A 19,434-nucleotide genomic window follows, 5' to 3' on the forward strand; every position below is an offset into this window, starting at 1 on the left:
GTGGCTTGTTCTTGGAGTGTGCTTTCATGTACCTCCCAGGTATAATAGTTAGGAATGGCTTTAGTTTCGATTTTTCATCATGTGACCTTGTCCTTAGACTCAAGTGAACTTTACTCACCATGACCTTGCTTAACCTTCAAAATGCCCTCAGAATATAAATTGTCTGATTCCCTGAATAAAGTTGTCTCTTACATCAGAGTAGTCTACCTCATTTTTACACCTGCTTTCGCAGGTTCATGCCACCAAAGAGAGCTGTTACAGCATGTTACCTGAGTTGACCTGTGGTTGAAATTACACAGATAAAAGGGTAGGGCCGAGAGATTGCCACATGGCATACTGACTTTCTAACAACACGCTCGGTGTGTATAACATCTCCAAATCCATCTCTTCCTTCATGTTCTCTTTCACTTCCACCATGTTTTCTAAATAGAATCTAAAACACTGATATCAGGGCTGAAGTTATAACACAGCCTAACATGTGAGGCTGTAAGTTCAGTCTGTATAACTACCAATAACCAACTAACCAATTAAATCCAAATAAAATCATAAATATTTTTAGTTTGTCATCTAACTTACATATTTTTCTCTTTCCCAGTTGTTTGACTTATTTGATATTTTAGTACTAGAAATGTTGGAAAAATAGGCCAATAATGTTTTTGGAAATAACATTTGTGTTCATTTGTCTGTTTTTACTACATCCTTTTATTTAATTTAGCCATGATTTCCAAGGAACATTTACCATGTACATAAATTTTTTCAAAATGAAGACTTAAACCAGAGCAAGATGTAAGGTTTCAAAGTGATGCTTAGAATTGCTAAAGGAACCTATCATTTATGACTGAACATGGATTGAACAGGACTCAAGGATGTGGGTGAAGACAGAGGGAGGATTACATGGCAAAGGAAACTTCAGTACTCCCTGTGGCCCACATGGATGTTTAGAAACACAGGCAGCAGTGACTCTGGTTTGTTTGTTTGTTTTGAAAGTTTTGTCATTTTCTTAGCTCTTCCTGCCTCAGTCTTGTGAAAACAGGCATGGGACTATTTTTGAATGGGAAAGGTTATAGGAATAAAGTTTAGTCTGCTTGAAAACAGTGCATTGAGGACCACTAGAAGATAACAAAGGTAGCATTTTATGTGTCTAGTAAGTGTAAATTTTGTCAGTGGACATGATCCAAACAGTAGATCATGTAGACTAGAAAAGCACTGGCATCAGGTAGGGAGAGATTTCTGTGGGCACAGAGTGTAGATGGATGGTATAGAGTATTGCTGTTTCAAAAGCTGGAGTTTGAGTCAGCACAGAGTATCATGCTGATAATGAGAGAATGTGTGTAATAGTTTTTCATGTAAACTCGAATGCCAAGATAAGCAGTTGCTGCCCTGTGTGCATCATAGCATCTGAGACACATCAGAAAAGCCAGCGTTTGCAAACACTAAGGCAGTCATTCCTCAGGGTTGCTTTGTTTTGTTTTACAAACAAGGTCAGTTTAAATGAAATTAGATTAACTCCCTGCAGTGTCCTTATCTTGCTGTAACACAAAACACAGATCCAAGAAGAACAGCTACTCTTGTTTACTAAGCACTGAACCCACTTGTGTAAATGGTACAGTTATTTCTCCAAATAATAGGCATAACTGAGAAAATGTAAGTCTTATCAAATACAGAATAAATGCCGGATAACATCAACTTTTCATTTTATTATGACATAATTTCCAAAATTCTCTACTTTTCATATTTTTATAGTTCACTACAACTTCACATGTCGTATCAGTTTTTCCCAAAATAAAAATCTATGAGTACTCATTAAGTAGTCTCTAAGTACAAATAATGATCACATTAATCAATATGTGATGCCTTAAAAATTTAAGATATGAGGACATTAATTAGAATACACTTATAATCAGAATCATTTCATTTAAAAAGAAAAATTTCTAACTTTTTATACGTCACTTAGTTTTTTTTAAAATGTGGCATAAGTATACTGTTGAAGAAATATTTTCCATCTTAGTAAATGAGTCATTAAGTCATGGTTAAATATTAGTGAAAAATAAACACATTACCAATACATATCCTATAAGACATTAGTCTTTGTAGTAGGAGTGAAGACTTAGTCTTATTACCATTATTAAAACTATGTAATGTATTATTAAAAATATGCTTTGATACAGAGTGTGGTACAGTTCCTGGTGTCTGTGTTGAGCTAGAGCTATCTCCCTATCTAATTTGAGTTATCTTTTCTCTGTGCATAAACAGGACCCTGATTTGTGTCATGAGTGTGAATCAACAGCTTTAAAACATTTGGCTTTGCAATAGTGACCAACTTTAGATCTTGATCACTGTACTCTTTGTTAAATGTGCTAATTTTGTTTGGAAAACATAACTGTTTTCATCTTTGGAAAAATATGAATAATGAATTACACCAAAGCAAACATTTGAATCATCTTTTATATTGTAATGGCCTTAAGAGTTGATTAAGTAGAGATAACATAAGTAAGTTACACTGATATTAGGAGGGAATTTATGATGCAGAGTTAACCACATTCTGTTACACACTGTTCTTGAAGAGTTTTATAGTTTTGTTTTTGAGGAAGAAGCCTAGGAATTGCATCACGTATACCAAGATTTGAGAAGCAGAGGAAGCTCACATTACTATCGTAACCCAGCTCCATAGCACTGAGCAGATACTAAAATAAGGATCCTAAGCAAGAGCTATATACTGCTGTGAGTAGGATTTAACATGAGCCAGGAATACAAACATGTAAAAGTCACCCAACATGCTAAAGTCATCCTTTTGTGCACACAAAATAAAGGGATAATTTTTAAGAGACCAAGAAAACTAATAAAGCTCTTGAACTGACATACACTTCAGTTCCCTCTCCCGCTATAGTAATGTGGTCAGAGCAGAACTGATGAACTGGGACGACTTTGGGGGAAGGCAGGTAGGAATACAGGAGGGCAAGACAGGTCTTCAAATGGAAATGTCTTGGACCCCAAAACCAGACATCAGGAAGCAGGCATACTGTCCCTGCCTTGGCCACACATACCTTCTGAGAACCGGGCATTTGGAAGGTTGAAGGAAAGCTGAATTAATTCATTTCACTTGACTTATGCTTCAGCCCTTACTTTAAGTAGAGGATTGATCTAGATGATAGAAACCACATGCCTCACAGAGGCTATAGGCATTCATATACATACACGTACACATACATACACACACATACATACATATACACACATATACATACACGTACACATACATACACATACATACATATACACACATATACACACATATACACATATACACACATATACATACATATACACACATATACACACATATACACATATATACACATATACACACATATATATACATATCCACACATATACATACACATACAAATATATACATATATATCATCATAGTATATATTGCCTTTTTTGAACAAGTAAATTAGATTGATCATGAGAAATGTCAACCACAGTTGAACATACTTTTAAAAGAGATTTTAAAAAAGTAAAGAGCAAACAAGATCAAGGCTTCATCATTGTTTTTGAATAAGTGTTCTTAATTTTTTAAAATTTCTTTTATAGAAAATGTTAAGGGAGTTTAATAAAACAACAACAAACAAAAGTCTTTCCTTGAGACATCTGGAGAGAGGTGATAGCCCCGCGTTGCCAGGCCTGGTTATGTGGTGTCAGAATCAGAGCCTTGGCCTTGGCTGTGCTAAGCACGCTTTTCCCTAGCTGGCCTACATCCCAAGATCCACAAAAATCTATTTTCTTTCTCCTTCAGATTGTGTCTTCCTTATAGTGTATATTTTAAATACTTAAAGTTTGATTTTTTTCTTTTCAAAGCTTAGGCATTATGACGTTGAAAATCTGTATATGTGCAATTTAACTAATAAAACCTAATATCTGCAAATCCAAAGCCCTTCATATTCTTCTCTGATGTGAAATCTTAGCATGCCGACCAATGCTGGGATTAGGTAACGTCATAGATAATCTATCTAGAATATTTCTCCCAGCTCTCTCTCCCTCCTTCCTTCCCTCCCTCCCTCCCTCCTCCTCCTCCTCCTCCTCCTCCTCCTCCCCCTCCCCCTTCTGTCTCTTCCTCTCTCTCTCTCTCTCTCTCTCTCTCTCTCTCTCTCTCTCTCTTGATTTTTTAATTAAATTTCTTTATTTATTCAACTCAATACCAGCCCTTCCTCTCCTCCTAGTACCCCCATACGTAAGTAGTCTCCCCATTCCCCTGAGAAGGGGAAGCCCCACACTGGATGTCAACCCACACACCCCCATCCCACCAGGGGGCCTAGATCCAGCCCATGCTTGCTCTTTGGTTGGTGATTCAGTCTCTGGGGACACCCATGGATCCAGGTTAGTTGACTCTGTTGGTCTTCCTGTGGAGTCCCTGTCCTCTTCAAGTACCTCAATTTTTCCCCCAACTCTAAGACTCCTCAAGCTCCATCTCCTGTTTAGGTCTGAGTCTCTGGATCTCTTTCCATTAGATGTTGGAACAATAATCAATCTAGAATATTTCTCTTACTTCTAATGATCCAGTTTATTGAACGGGTTCCAAACTACATCTTGATTTTCATACTCTTTTAAGGTATAAGAAAGAAGCAATATAGATTAATTATAAGGAATATATAATATATAATACACCTATATAATTATAACGAATGTGTGTTTATTATATGTGTGTGTCTAACCAGCCAAGAATATATAGATCTTTCCATTTTCTTACTTCTAAACATTGTTATTCACTTTAAAAAATAGACTTCTGGTTTTGTATCATCTTATCAAATTTGTAAGCAAAAGGACATTTGGGAAACGTTGAAATACCAACAAGAAAATTACTTTGCAATCTTCCTTCAATTTAGTCTCCTTAAAAATAGCATTAAGAGGAGGAAACTGCTGAGTGGCTTTTCTTCAAACTGAAGCCAGATGGCTGGGGTTAGAGGAAACACTGGACAGCAACAGTAGTGCTCTACAAGCGAATGTTTTCAGCACAGTGCAGTACGGGTTCCTGGATCATCTGCGTTCTTAGAACTCGGCAAGTGGCCCCGTGCAGGTCTACATGGTGCAGCACACTGTATGCCACAGTTTTTAATCTCACCAGGAACTTACACAGTTGTATATGCATTAGTTCATTTAAAATGTGTTATCAAGAAAAACTAAATTCACTCCAAGAACTGTTTTTAAAGGGAACTTAAAACTCGCTCTAGTACTACATGGCTGCAAATATCACACTTTTCCTATAATCAGAATGTGAATTTGGAGTGATTTGTAGCCATTTATTATGGACCAAATATTTTATTACTTTTTAAATATATTAACTCCAGTGTATGGGTATGTGGCCCCCATGTATGTCTGTGCACCATGTACATGTCTGATGCCTCTGGAAGCCAGAGAAGGATGCAAGATCTCCTGGAACTGGAGATATAAATGGTTGTGAATTGTCATATGAGTATTTAGAGAAGAAACTCGGTCATCTGGAAAAGTAACCAGTGCTCTTAATCACCTTGCCATTCCTGCAGTACTCAAAGATAGGTTTTAAATAGATGGTTTTAAAAAGTAATAACAGGTTGACTGTTTCTCTTATAGGATGATGTGTGTGTGTGTGTGTGTGTGTGTGTGTGTCTATGTAGAGGAGAAGAAGAACAAGAAACATATGAGAATCTATTTCTTTATATAGACTGATAAGAAAGAAGGGTGGTGTATATTAGGCATATGCATACACATATGTGTACATACGTATGTGTCACAGAAGCATTTCATGCATACCCTATACACACACATGAGAGAAAAACACAAATATTTCAAAACAGTATAAATTATAAATCTGAGTTTTATATTGACCAGCATTATCTATTGGAAGAATTTTTGAGGAAAGAAAAATAAATTTTTTAAAAAAAAAAATGAGTTTATCTTGTGCTCTTGAGAGCACCTCCTGAGTTACTGGGATTAATGTATTTCCTCCTGAATGAGTAGCTGGGACTCCATTATTGACCCTCTTAGGTGCTAGTGCTTTTGCATATGTGATTAGGTATTTCAGTGTCTATAATTCTAACCAAATACTTAGCCTCCTATTTTGCCTAACTGCCTAGTCAGTATGGTGACTTTTGAGTCAGAGATGCAGTGTCAGATGTGAGATAACCTATCTGTGACTCACTGTATCACTTGAGCAGTGGGCAAGGCAGCGATGGAGCACATGAAACAGATGTGGAGCACATGAAAACAGGGGCAGTGTGACAGAGGACACACTTGCAAGGATTCTTTGGGGCCTGACGACGCTCTCATGTATATAGCCATGAACTACACGTTCCTGTCAATTAATCATTAAACATTAAATCAGAACAGATAATGTTTTCAAACACTACATGTAACATCAGACACATTTTCTTGACAAAATTTGCTATTCACTGTTTTAACATAGCTAGCTATGTGACAATTTCATGAAAAAATTATAAAGACTGTAAGACTCTATAATTCACGGTAAGACTGCTTTCAGAAGTCTAGTCTGCCTTGAATCTCTTCCACAGCTGTTTAAACCAGCTGCATTTAGAATGTATTGCTTCGTCATTTAAAGGTTAATTCATACACGAGGACTTTGAATAAATCTCATCAGCCAATAGCACCTGGCTTCCTAGCACACTGTCATAGGTGGGAACCCTGCTCCTGCACACTATAAAAAGGCCTTGGAGATCCCACAAGTAATTTGATGACTGAAACTGCAGTTTTAAAATATTTAATAGTTTTGATGTCTTTAAATTTTTCCTTTTGGAGAAAACACCTTTTCTAGGTCTTTGTTCTCTTAGCACATAACTCCAGTTAGGCTTTGTCAGATGAACTGTTCTGATAACTTCTCTCTCCTTTCTTTCCCTCCAGATTGTGCTGTTTAGAATGATGAGGAAGATCTAACTTTAGTGGTAACTCTGTCTTTCTATCACTTATCTTTGACTTCCTAGTTGATTGTTTATCTGGATACTTCCATTCTGCAGTTTCATGTGTAGTTCTTCCTTTTTTCCCCCGTTATCCTCTCCACATATCTCCCTCCCCTCACTTTGTATTGTTTTTCTGACAGCTGCTCCCTGAGGATATTCTACTATTTGCCTTGAGAGCTGAAGCAAGTCCTTAGCACTTTCAGCTCAGTGTTCTGCTGCCTGTAATCCTGGGACTCAGGTGGTGGCTGGAGGACCAGAAGCTCAGTCATCTAGAGCTATGTCCAAGGCCAGCCTGGACCACATGAAATCTTGTTTCAAAGGGAGGGGAGGGTAAGCTATTCTTTGAAATTATAAAAACTTACAAATTTATCATCATTACTTCAATGATTCCCTACAAAAATAGTGAAACTATTCAAACAATGTGCTTATAGAATGGGATCACTTCACACAGGATGATATTTTTGCAAACCGTTTGGATCATTCTATTTCTACATAACACGGCTGTGCTTCAGCATCTTCTCACACACTGCCTTCCCTCGCCTTCATACCCGCTTCAGCTACAGTGAAGAACAATTTGATGCCCTTGCTAGCTATGGTTTGGTACAATTTGTAAGTCTTCCAAACTTTTACTGGTAAAAATACAATACAAAATATTAAAAATATTAAAACAATGTGGCTAGAGTGTTTGGGGTAGAGCCTGTGGGAAGTCCTTATGATTAGATGAAAGCATGATGACAGAGTCCTCAGGACTGGGTCCTAGGGCTTTGTAAGGGGACATAGGGGCTAGAGAGACTCACAAGCACACTCTATCTCTGCCACATGATGTTCCATACTGCCATTAGAACTGCCAGCAATAAGGCTATCCACAAATAAGCTACCTAGATCTTGTACCTTCAGAACCATGAGCCTAAATGAATCTATCTTTATTAAGTACTTTGCCTTACGTATTATAATAGCAACAAAAATAAGCCAATATCTTACTCATTTTCAAAATTCTTTAAGCTGCTTGTATCTTTTTTCTTTTCTTTCTTCTTCTTCTTCTTTTTTTTTTTTTTGCAGTTGAATTGTACCTTTGGGTTTGTTTATTGAAATTAAGAATACTGTGCGGCAAGTACGGATATTGATTCATTACTAGTATTTGTTTCCTTTTTCTTTTTTTCTTTTTCATTTTTTATTTTTTTATTTATTTACATTTCAAATGTTTTTCCCTTTCCCAGTTTCCCTCTGCCCCTGGAAACTTCCTATTCCATCCTTCCTCCCCCTGCTTTTTGCTGAAGACGGTCGTAAGAGGTCATTCTTTCAGGTATTTTATTAGGGTCAAGTTTGAGCATGTAACCTGTGTTACTCTTCCAGTCGTTGTGATAGAATACCCCAATCACGTCAGTTTAGGGGATACAGAATGGACTCCAGGTCACACTCCATCACTGTGGAGAAGGTGAGGCGGCAGGAACTTGAAAGAATGCAATGTAATCCCATTACATCCATCCTCAGAAAAGGAGAGCAGGATGCATGTGTGCCTGTGCCAAGCTCAGTGTCCCTCTTATTATACAGCCTGACATCACTCAGGGAATGGCACCACCCACTTAGGGCCTGGGTTTCTCCACATCAGTTAGCACATTAAGGACAAACCCACATTGGCTAAATAGACAGTCTCCCATTGAGACTCTCTTCTCAGGCTAATTCTAAAGCTTTATTTAATTTTTTCCATGTATATATCTGAGTATAGCCAACTATGTGTAGGTGTTATATCTCCTAGACCTGAAGTTACATATGATTTTGAGCAGCCCCACATGGCTTCTGGGATCTAAATTCAGGCCCTCTAGAACAGGGTGTACTATTAACTACTGAGTCATCTATCCAGACACAAATGATTCTACATTGTGTCAAGTTGACAAGTTACCTTCCCAATAGATCCTAATTTGTCATTCAGAAACCACAGAGAGGCTGAGGCATTGATGGGTCTCAGGTTGTCCCAGACCTCAGTAGTCTGAGTCTTTATGGTTTCAATCACAAGGCATGTGAATGAATATGAAGTTCCAGGTGATTCCATTCCAGCTGTTGAGCTTATTTTAAATTCCTGAGTGGGACAGAAATGAGGTCTAGCCATCTGACCAGGACATTGGTTGTATTCATCACATAAATAGATTTTTTTCATTTATTTTCCACCCCTAAAAGGTAGTAATGAATTTGTCCTTCTTAGGAGATGTGTTTTGAGAGATTACTAACATGAAGAGGTCACCTTGGCATTTCCTGTTTAACATTTCTGGATAATTTCATGCAGTACTTTACTTTGTAACCCATATCCCCATGAGACAAACAAAGAAATCCTCAGGTACAATGTCACTCTCATAGTAGGTATCAGTAAGTGTGCTTTGAATCTTTTCCTGTTTATTCTACTCCAGATCATTACCTGCTTTCTTCAGAGTGGCTCTTTGAATTGTTGCTACTAAGATAATTTTGCCCATTTTGCTCTTTTGATTGGGAGCTTAGTGGTTACAAGACAAACAGCCATACAGCCATGAGAAGTTTGGTGCCATAATTACATAATTGAAAGCTTTATCCCAGCAAGATGCAGTGCTGACTGAAAATATAACAATTAACAGCGAGCCAAACATCACTCTCTTCCTCCAATGGAAAGCAGGCCGAGTTTAAACTGTGTTCAGTTTATCAGAATGAAAACACAAATGGTTTTGAAAGGGCGTCTGTTACAGTAATTTTTAAAAGTACACTGAGACATTTTGGAAAAATAGCATTAACTGCTCTAAAAACAAAACAAAAAGTAGCACAAAGTGAACAAGAGATGTGTGCAACACATAAAAACGAATGACTAGTTGGTTACCCTGATCAAAGTCATACCACTGCTGTCACATGGCTGTTCCACCACTGTACCACCGCTGTGCTGTCCTCCAGGTGTCCCACTGCTGTACCATGCTGTACCACTGCTGAACCACTGCTGAACAACTGATGTCCCATGGCTGTACCACTGTTATCTCACTGCTATCACACTGGTGCCCCGTGGCTGTACCACGACTGTCCCACTGGTGCCCCATGGCTGTATCACTGTTGTCCACTGCTATCACACTGCTGTCCCACTGCTGTATCATGGCTGTATCTCAGTTGAGCCATGGCTGTACCAATGCACATATTTTGCCTGGAAGGTTGGTATACAGCTTGTTAATCCCTGAGAATGCAAAAATCAGAATCTGGAACAGTTGCATGATCATGAATTTTCTGTCTCTCCTATTACATTGAAGGACTGCCTGCTAAGACGCACAGGCCAAGGAGAGCTCTGAAGTGTGAGCTAAGAGGCACATCCCTACCCCTGAACAACTGAAGCAAAGCCTTTCCCAATCAGTTCTAATCAACTAGACCTACCAGTTGCCCCTTCACAGCCTTATTCCCCATTCTTTCCTCCCATTTTCCTCTGAGAAGGGGGAGCACCCCTAGGTATCCCTTTGCCCTTGCACATCCAGTCACTGCAGGACTAAGCACATCCTCTCACTGAGGCTAAACAAGGTGGTCCAGTTAGGATAATGGAATCCACAGGCAGACAACAAATGCAGGCACAGCTCCTGATCCAGTTGTTGGGGGACTGGCATGAAGACAAAGCTTCTCACTTCCGACATATGTTTGGGGGCCTAGGTAGAGTCCATGCTCACTCTTTGGTTGGTGATTCGGTCTGGAGGAGTCTCCGAAGGCGCATGTTAGTTGACTCTGTTGGTCTACCTGTCCTCAGGTACCTCAATCTTCCCTCAACTCTTCCACAAGGCTCCCCCAGCTCAACCTAATGTTTAGCTATAGGTCTTGGCATCTGTCTCGTCAGTTGTTGGTTGGACAGAGGACAATTATATTAGAATCCTGTCTGTAAGCATAACAGAGTATCATTAATATTGTCAGGGATTAGTTCTTACCCATGGGACTGGCTCTCAATTCGAGGCCACGCCCTCTGTCTCTGCTCTATCTTTGTCCCTGCACATATTGCAGGCAGGACACACTTAGGTTGAGGGATTTGTGGGTGGATTGATGTCCTTATCCTTCTTCTGGGAGTCCTTCCTGGCCACAGGAAGTGGCCACTTCAGAATCCATATTCTACACTAACTAGGATTTTTAGCTAGAGTCACCCCCATAGCCACCCTGGGGCCTCCCCCATCCCAGGTCTCTGACGTCCTAGAGATGTCCCCTTCCACCCACCTCTGATTTCTGTTCAATCTTCCTACATCTGATTAGCCCTTCCTTTCCTCCTTGTCCCCTGTCCCACTCGTTCCCTCCCTTCATCCACCTCCAAATACCTATTTTATTTCCCCTTCTGAGAAAAATTCACCCAGTTTCTCTTGGGGCCTCCTTCTTTGAATCTCCGGATCTGTACCATGGTAATAAGTACTTATAAGTATATACTTATCAGTGAGTACATACTATGCATGTGCTTTTGGGTCTGGGTTACCTCATTCAAGATGATAGTTTCTAGTTCCATCCATTTGCCTGAAAAATTCATTATGCTCTTAGCTGAATAGAATTCCACTTGTAAATGAACCACATTTTCTGTACCCATTCTTCAGTTGAGAGGTATTTAGGTTGTTTCCAGTTTCTGTCTATTACAAACAACGCTGCTATGCTTGGTGGGATGGTGGGACATCATTTGGGTGTATGCCCTGGAGTGGTATAGCTGGATCGTGAGGTAGAACTATTCACAATTTTCTAAGAAACTGCCAAATTGATTTTCAGAGTGGTTGTATAAATTAGAACTCCCATCAGCAATGGAGGAGTGTTCTCCTTGTTCCACATCCTTGCCAGCATGTAGTTTCCCTTGAATTTTTGATCTTAGCCATTCTGATGTATATTACTATAGATGTTAACACTTTAATTTTTATTTGCTACTTGCTGGATTAATCATCTACACTTATAATGGACTGCTTTAAGGTAAAAGATTTCCTGATCCTGAGGAATTCTGGCAATGATTAAGGTGGAGCATGCTTCTGTCTCCTGTCTTAAGCTTCCTAACGCCCTCAGAGGACACTGTGCTGTGTCTACATTCAATGAGATGTCCAGGTTAAACTGCAATGTAAACTGCATTGTGGATGAAGACAGTGGAGTTTCAATAGTCTGTGCACTTCATCTGGTATTAAAGTTTATTTTGGAGCTTTTTTTTATTGGATGTTTTATTTACATTTCATATGTTGTCCCCTTACCTCATCCCCCACCCACCCAGGAACCCCCTATCCCCTCACCCCTCCTCCTTCTTCTCTGCAGATGTAACCCCTACCTACCCCCACCCCCGACTTCCACCTCCTCACCCTCAAATTCCCACCCCCTGGGGTGTCCAGCCTTCATCAGGTCAAGTATCTCTTCTTCCACCTATGCCCAGCAGGGCCCTCCGCTCTTACGTATACAGCTGAAGCCATGGATCCCTCCCTAAGTGCTCCCAGGCTGGTGGTTTAGACCCTGGGAGCTCTGATCAGCATCAAGTCATCTTTTGGGAGATTATTCTAGTAAATTCTGAATTTCTAGTGGGTTCCAATTGTAGATCTATTCTTGGGGGCCATTACTGATTTTCTGGTCTGTGTGGTTTAGACTTACTGTATCATGGGTTTTCTTTTCTTTTCTTTTCTTTTCTTTTCTTTTCTTTTTCTCTTTCCTTCTATTCTCCCCCTTCCTTCCTCCCTTCCTTCCTTCCTTCCTTCCTTCCTTCCTTCCTTCCTTCCTTCCTTCCTTTCTTCCTTCCTTCCTTCCTTCCTCCTTTCCTTCAGTTTTTCCTTCTTTCCCTCCTTTCTGATGCTCACTGGATTACTTTAGTAGTCAGTGATTGCCTCTACCCTGTTCATACAATTCTCTTCTCCAAAGGAACTTCAAATGAGAACCAGTTTGAGTCCCAGCCTTTCTCTTGCTAGTGAGTGTGTAAAGCAGTGGCTATCATCAGTGTTCTTTGTGTGTTTCACACATATTCTTGAGGTTCTGGTTTGGTGTTGGTGGCAGAAGCACAGAGAACAGGAACACCAGTGCAATTTTATAAGATCACAGTGAGTCATTTGCATTTAGGAGCATGATTTCTGCATACCACATAGTAACTGTTCTTCCACACCAGTGGCTACCCAATGGGCCATTGTATCTCATGGGGCATCAGTGTTTCTCCTGAGTGCTCCCAAGAGTAGAGCTAACACTGGGTGACACAGTCAATTAGCAACCCAGAATAAGTGTTCCTAGAATTTATTGCCAGGCATGACTTATGCTGGAATCAAGATACATAGCCCACATACACAGATAGGTCTGGGATGACACATGAAGCAGAGTCATGTTACTAAGGCCATTAGTACTATACTTTGCCTTAAATGCCAGTTATAACTTTTGACTTAGGACAGTCAATCTACACAAAGTCTTAGTAGGACTCAGCAAATGCACTACTAGAAAATACAGTCCAAAGTTAAAGCCAGCCAACATAGAAAAAAATCCAGTTCAGAGAGCAAAACCAGAGGCAGAGGAGTTCTGATGATACATCTATGGGACCCATATTCTATCCACACCACCAATTGTCACACCTCTTGCTTCTCTGCCCTTGTAATAGCTCCTAATCAATCACTTTTCCTGGTCTTTGAAGCCATCCCTGGCCTGTGCGAGACACACTCTAGTCTCTACAATAGGACTTATCATGTGAGTCTAAACATTTTTAAACCACTTTTGTGTGTGGAAGTTATCTGACTTGTGTTAGAAGCATATTTGAGATGGGGTCTGTCATTGGATTGAGCCCTCTGTACAGAGTTCATCCTATTCTACTATCTAGTTATTATGGTACCAGCCGATCATCCTTTTCCCCAATTTCTCATTTAAACACAATAGAAATGTAGGGCCATGTGTCATCCAGAGACTCAGAGAGCTCTAAAAAGCGGCGGAACATGGAGAAGTTTGTAAAGAATTTAAAATTTGAAAGTGAAATAAGACTGGGGCTCTGTAAGGCCAAAGCCACTGTCAACCAGACAAAGTGGTAGTATACAGGATGGGAAATGATTTTCACCAGCTCCACATTCAACAGAGGGCTAGTATCCAAAACATATAAAGAAGTCAAGAAATTAGATATAAAAAGTCCAAATAATCCAACTTAAAAATGGGATTCAGAACTAAGCAGAAGATTCTCAATAGAGGAATCTCAAATGGCTGAGAAACACTTAAAGAAATAGTCAATATCCCTTGCTGTCAGGGAAATGCAACTCAAAACTACGTTGAGATTTCATCTTCCACCTGTCAGAATGGCTAAGATCAATAACACAAGTGACAGCTCATAATGGCAAGGATGTGGAGCAAGGGGAAGACTCTTCCATTGCTGGTGGGAGAGCAAACCTGTACAGCCACTACACAAATCAATATAATGCATCCTCAGAAAACTGGGAATCAATCTACCTCAAAACACAGCTAAACTGATCTTGGGCATATACCTAAAGGACCCTTCATCCAATCTGAAAGACACTTGCTCGATTTTGTTCATAGAGGCTTTATTTATAATAACCAGAAACTGGAAACAACCTAGATGTTCCTCAACTGAATAATGGAAAAAGAAAATGCGGTATTATTTATACAATGGAGTATTACTCAGCTGTTTTAAAAAATGTCAACATGACATTTGAAGGCAAGTGGATGCAACTAGAAAAAATCATCCTGGGTGAGGTAACCCAGACCCAGAAAGACAAATATGTCATGTATTCACTTTTAAATGGGTATTAGCTGTTAAGCAAATGATAACCAAGCTATAGTCCACAAAACCAGAGAGGTTAGGTAAAGGGGAAGCAGTTGCAGAGGATGCATGGATTTCCATGGAAAGGGAAATAGAATAAGTTTTGTGGATGGCCTAGAGACCTAGGGTAAAATCAACATGACTGATGCACACGCATGCACAGGCATGCACACAAACAATAAAATAATTCTTAATATCATATTCTGCTATTCAATTCAAAGACCAGTGCCTTGTCCAGTAGTCATCAGAGAAGTTTCCTCCTACAGGATGGAAGTGGGTGTAGAGACCCACAGTCAGACATTATGTGAAGCTAAAGTCTAAATTGGAGGTCTCCATAGAGTCCATTCCTCAAAGATGAGGCAATCTTGGAAGACATAGCAGAAAGGTTGTAGAAGTAAGAGGGATAGAGGACACCAGGAGAACCTGACCCACCAAATTACCTAAACAGGGCTCACATGGAGTCACAGAGACTGAAGCAGCAAGCAAGCATCCATCAGGATCTGCATCTGGTCCCCTGCATGTGTGTTATGGCTGTTAGCTTGGTGTTTTGTGAGACTCCTAAAAGTGGGATCATGTGTGTCTCTGAATCTTGCCTGCTCTTGGGACTCTTTTCTTTTTATTTGGTTGCCTTGTCCGGTCTCAATACGAGTTTCCTGCCTTGTCTTATTGTATTTTGTTTTATCCTGTTTGGCTGTCATCTGTTGGATCAGGAAGAAAGGGTGGAAGTGGGGTGGGAAGGAGGAGAGGGAGGAGACACTGGTCAGGGTGTGTTTCATGAGAGAATAAACTATTTTCAATTTAAAAAGACTGTGTTATTATTGACATGTGGATTCAACCACTCAACTGCACTACTACCAACTAGAGTTGCCTCTGTCTGCTGTACAAAAAAACTCCTTATGAGAACTGATAGCTTTACTTACCTTGGATATATGGAAAACCTGTAGAATGTAGATATAAATTGTGCTGGTTTGGGAAAGTGGCAGGAGTAGGTCGTCAGCAGTCATAGATAGTGAGCTCTATAGCTTTATCACAGAAGGCATAAATTCCCTCCTATTTAGTGGATCTAATTAACTGCTCTTGCTTTTCCCAAGATATCAGTGTTACTGTTACACTTTGAGGCTGGTCACTTTGGTTCACAGGCTACAGCTGAGTAGGGCTGTGGATTGTACTTTGTTTTATCCAGTTTGCCATCTCTTGGACTCCTCTTCCCTTTTCTGAAGAGGAAAGGGTGGAAGCTTCTCTCTATGAAGCTTGCACTACATCTTTACAAACAATGAGCGCCAGTCTTCAGGGTGGAGACTTCCAGGTCAGTAGCAGCTCTATTCCTCCAAGTCCTGTGTCCCAAGTGTTTGCTGCCTATACTTAACATAAGCGGAGGCTTCTTGAATGTATTTTTAAGGAATTTTGGGTGTGTGTGTGGTTGGTGTATGTGTGGACATGTGTGTCCATGAGGTGTCTGAGGCTGTATCCCCCCCTCCTTTTTTTCTCTCCAATAAGGTCTCATTACATCTCAGACTGGCTTCAGATTGTCTGTGAATCCAGAGATGTCTTGAACATCTGATTCTCCTGCCTCCACCACCTAAGTGCTGGCACCACAGATTTTTGCCATAGTGCCTGGTTTATGCAGTACTGAGGACAATCTCCAGTGTAAACACTCTACCAACTGAGCTGCATTCTAGCCTCAGTCGTGTCCTTTCTCAGTCTGACATAGAGAGTTTCAGTCACTAGAGGGTTTGATGATCTGGAACAAGCAGTTCAGCTAGCTGGTCAAAGGCTGGGATAAATGAAATTGAAGAAAAATCAGAGAAGAGTTTTGTGTCCTAGGGTGTGTGGTAAATGCAATATTTTTGGTTGCTAGTTGAGACCCCTTGTGATCTTGGCACATGATATCCAACTAAGCATTATCCCACCTCTTTATAATATATTTTACAAGCTGCATTTTCCCTGCTACTTACCCAGATGAAGTCTTGGTAGACGGTCAGTGGCTGCAAACTAGTCTGGCGATTTTTTAAAACAGAAATTTCCTAAAATATTTCTGTCCTTCTATGTCCTGGGTCACTGTGTTCTGTTGAGTAAGTATGGGTGCTACAGAAGAGGGCCAAACTGTTTGCTCTCCTCTTTTCAGACCGAGATTTTAGCAGGAAATTTTCAGTATTTAGTCACTATATTCAGCCTATGTTTCAAGCTTCATGATAAAGCTAATGATTATTTATTTTAAAAAAAAATCTGACAACTGGGTAAAACAAATGAGTTACCAGAAAAAAATAAAAGAATACAACGAATGAATAAGCCTAAATAATAGTCCTTATTAATTGCTTTTAAGATTTATTTTACTATTTATTTATTTTGTGTGTGTATGTGTGTGTGTGTACATCCTTCTAGCTGCCCTTGGAGGTCAGAAAAGGGCATTAAATTCCCCTGGAGCTGAGTTACAGGTGGTTATAAGCTGAGGACACGTGTGCTGGGAACCGATTTCTGATACACTGGAAAGGAAGCCAGTATTCGTAACTGCTAAGTCATCTCTGTAGCCCCTTTCTTGACAGTTTTTATTTTTGTCTCTAAGTGATCTTAAGGTCTTATAGCTGTACTGATAGGGAAATTTTTGCCAAGGTTGAATCTGCAAGACAGAAATATCCCTACAACCAATAGGTAGTGAGCAAGTCACCCAGAAAACAATTTCAAACAAAAATTGAGGAAACATGAATTTTATGAAAAAGCAAAAAGAGTATTGAGAAAGAGTGGCCCAACACTGGTGAGAACACGTTAGTAGGTGTTTGTTAGGAAGTGTTGTAAGATAAACAAGCCCATGAGAGATGAGCAAGCCCATGTGAGATGAGCAAGACCAGCTCCTCTTTGCTTCTTCCAGAACAGCATCATGAGGTTAGCTGTGCCTGACTGAAGTAATTGTGTCTGTTGGAACAACAAGTGTTGTTCTACCTGATGTGTGTGTCTGTGTGTGTGTGAGAGAGAGAGGTGAGCATGTGTGTGCTCTCGTGTGCATGCATGTATGTGTTTATAACTGTGGTATTCAGTTTGAAAGCTAGGTATCCTATATTTAGGACACTTCTGAATTCAGATCTTAAAATATTTCAAATTCCCAGTAGCAATCATGTGCAGCTAGTGGCCAAAATGAAGAATAGAGATCTACCCCAGTTGATGAGGAACATGGACACCTGTTCTCTGCAGGAGGGCTATACATGTATAATATCTTTATTTTTTCCAATTTTAAATTCTTTGACTTCATCCATGAATATAATGAATTTTAGACATTTTTTTCTCCAATTCCCCTTCCTCGTCCTCTCCACTAAGGTCCATTTTCTTCCCAAGTCCTCTTACTTTGCTGCGTTCTTTTACCTATACCTTTAGTTTACTCTCTTGTTTGGGATCTGCCAACCCTTTTGTTCCTGGACTGCTTGTCTCTCCTATTAGTTACAGGCCCTTGTACCAACTGTAGTATACAAGCTGAGATGGAAAACCCTCAATTACACAGTCTGGGATGATCATGTTTTGTTATAGAACTCACTTGTTAAAAGTTGTTTGATTTCTAGCTTCTGCCATAACTCGGAGTTTATTTAGAACCATGTTTTACTGTTAGCATGTAGTTTTTCTTTAATCAGTTTTCTCTAACCTACCTGTCTGTCATTAGTCCCTCACAAAAGGCCCTTTTCTGCTTTTTCCATGTAGCTTTCGTTGACAGCAGTGCCATTGTGTCCCTCTTGATTAGTATTCTATATTCTACCCAAGTAGGATGTTTGTTTGTTTGTTTGCTTTTTTGTTTTCATTTGTTTTGTTTTTTTTATGGGAAGGTGACTACCACTGGGATTGGAGCTGAAAATCAGTCACCTGTCAGTTAGCAAAACTCTAGATGCTGTGGTACTGGATGGCAGCACTGAGCACCTTCCCTGGGACATTTTTTTTGCCACTTTGCATGAAGTACAGCATAGGTCAGTGTATTCATTACTTTTTGTAATTCTTATAGAATATCTTGACTAAAAATGCTATGGAATGAAGAGTTGGTGTTGGCTTACAGCTCCAGAGGTTAGACTCCATCTTGGTGGGGAAGGACAACAACAGTCTGAGAAGATGTGGTTGCAAAACCAGGAACTTGTCTGTTCACATCGAATCTACTCTAAGGAAGTAAAGAAAGAACAGGAAGTGGGGGAAAGTTATGAAACCTCAAAGTCCATGTCAAGAGCTGTATTTCTTCCGCAAGGCTCCACCCCTAAAGGTTCTGGAATCTTTCCAAGCAGCACCACCTGTTGGAAACCAAGCATTAAAACACCCCAGCCTATAGAGGACATTACACATTCAGACCACAGCACTCAAACTTTCAGATTTATTGCTTAATTAATCCATAGACAGTATAAACTATTTTTTTTTTAATTTTAAGTAAGTCAAATGGAGATATATTGCATGAGTTTTTTAAGTGTTTAGGGGAGAAAAGGATTAAAGAAAAGAAAAAACTTGTTTCATTCGGTGAATGAGAAACAAACAAACAAAACCCATAAGCAAGAAACTTCAAAACATTTCTGGTAAAGAATGATATTTTAACAAACCATGTATAATAAGTAGAGACTGTCATCATTGTGACAAACTAAAAAAATCAATTTAGAAAATGAGGGAAGCTGAGCTTAACGCTCAGAGTGCATAGTCTGGTTCGTATCCATACTTTCTCAAGTTGCATTTAAAAATATTCTTTCAGTTAAAACAATTGATTCTCTTTATAATCTTTGATTTTTTTAATAATTTTTACGTTAAAAAGTTTCC

The sequence above is a fragment of the Grammomys surdaster genome, unplaced genomic scaffold (genome assembly GCF_004785775.1).
Source record: "Grammomys surdaster isolate TR1022 unplaced genomic scaffold, NIH_TR_1.0 138, whole genome shotgun sequence".
Classification (NCBI taxonomy): domain Eukaryota; kingdom Metazoa; phylum Chordata; class Mammalia; order Rodentia; family Muridae; genus Grammomys; species Grammomys surdaster.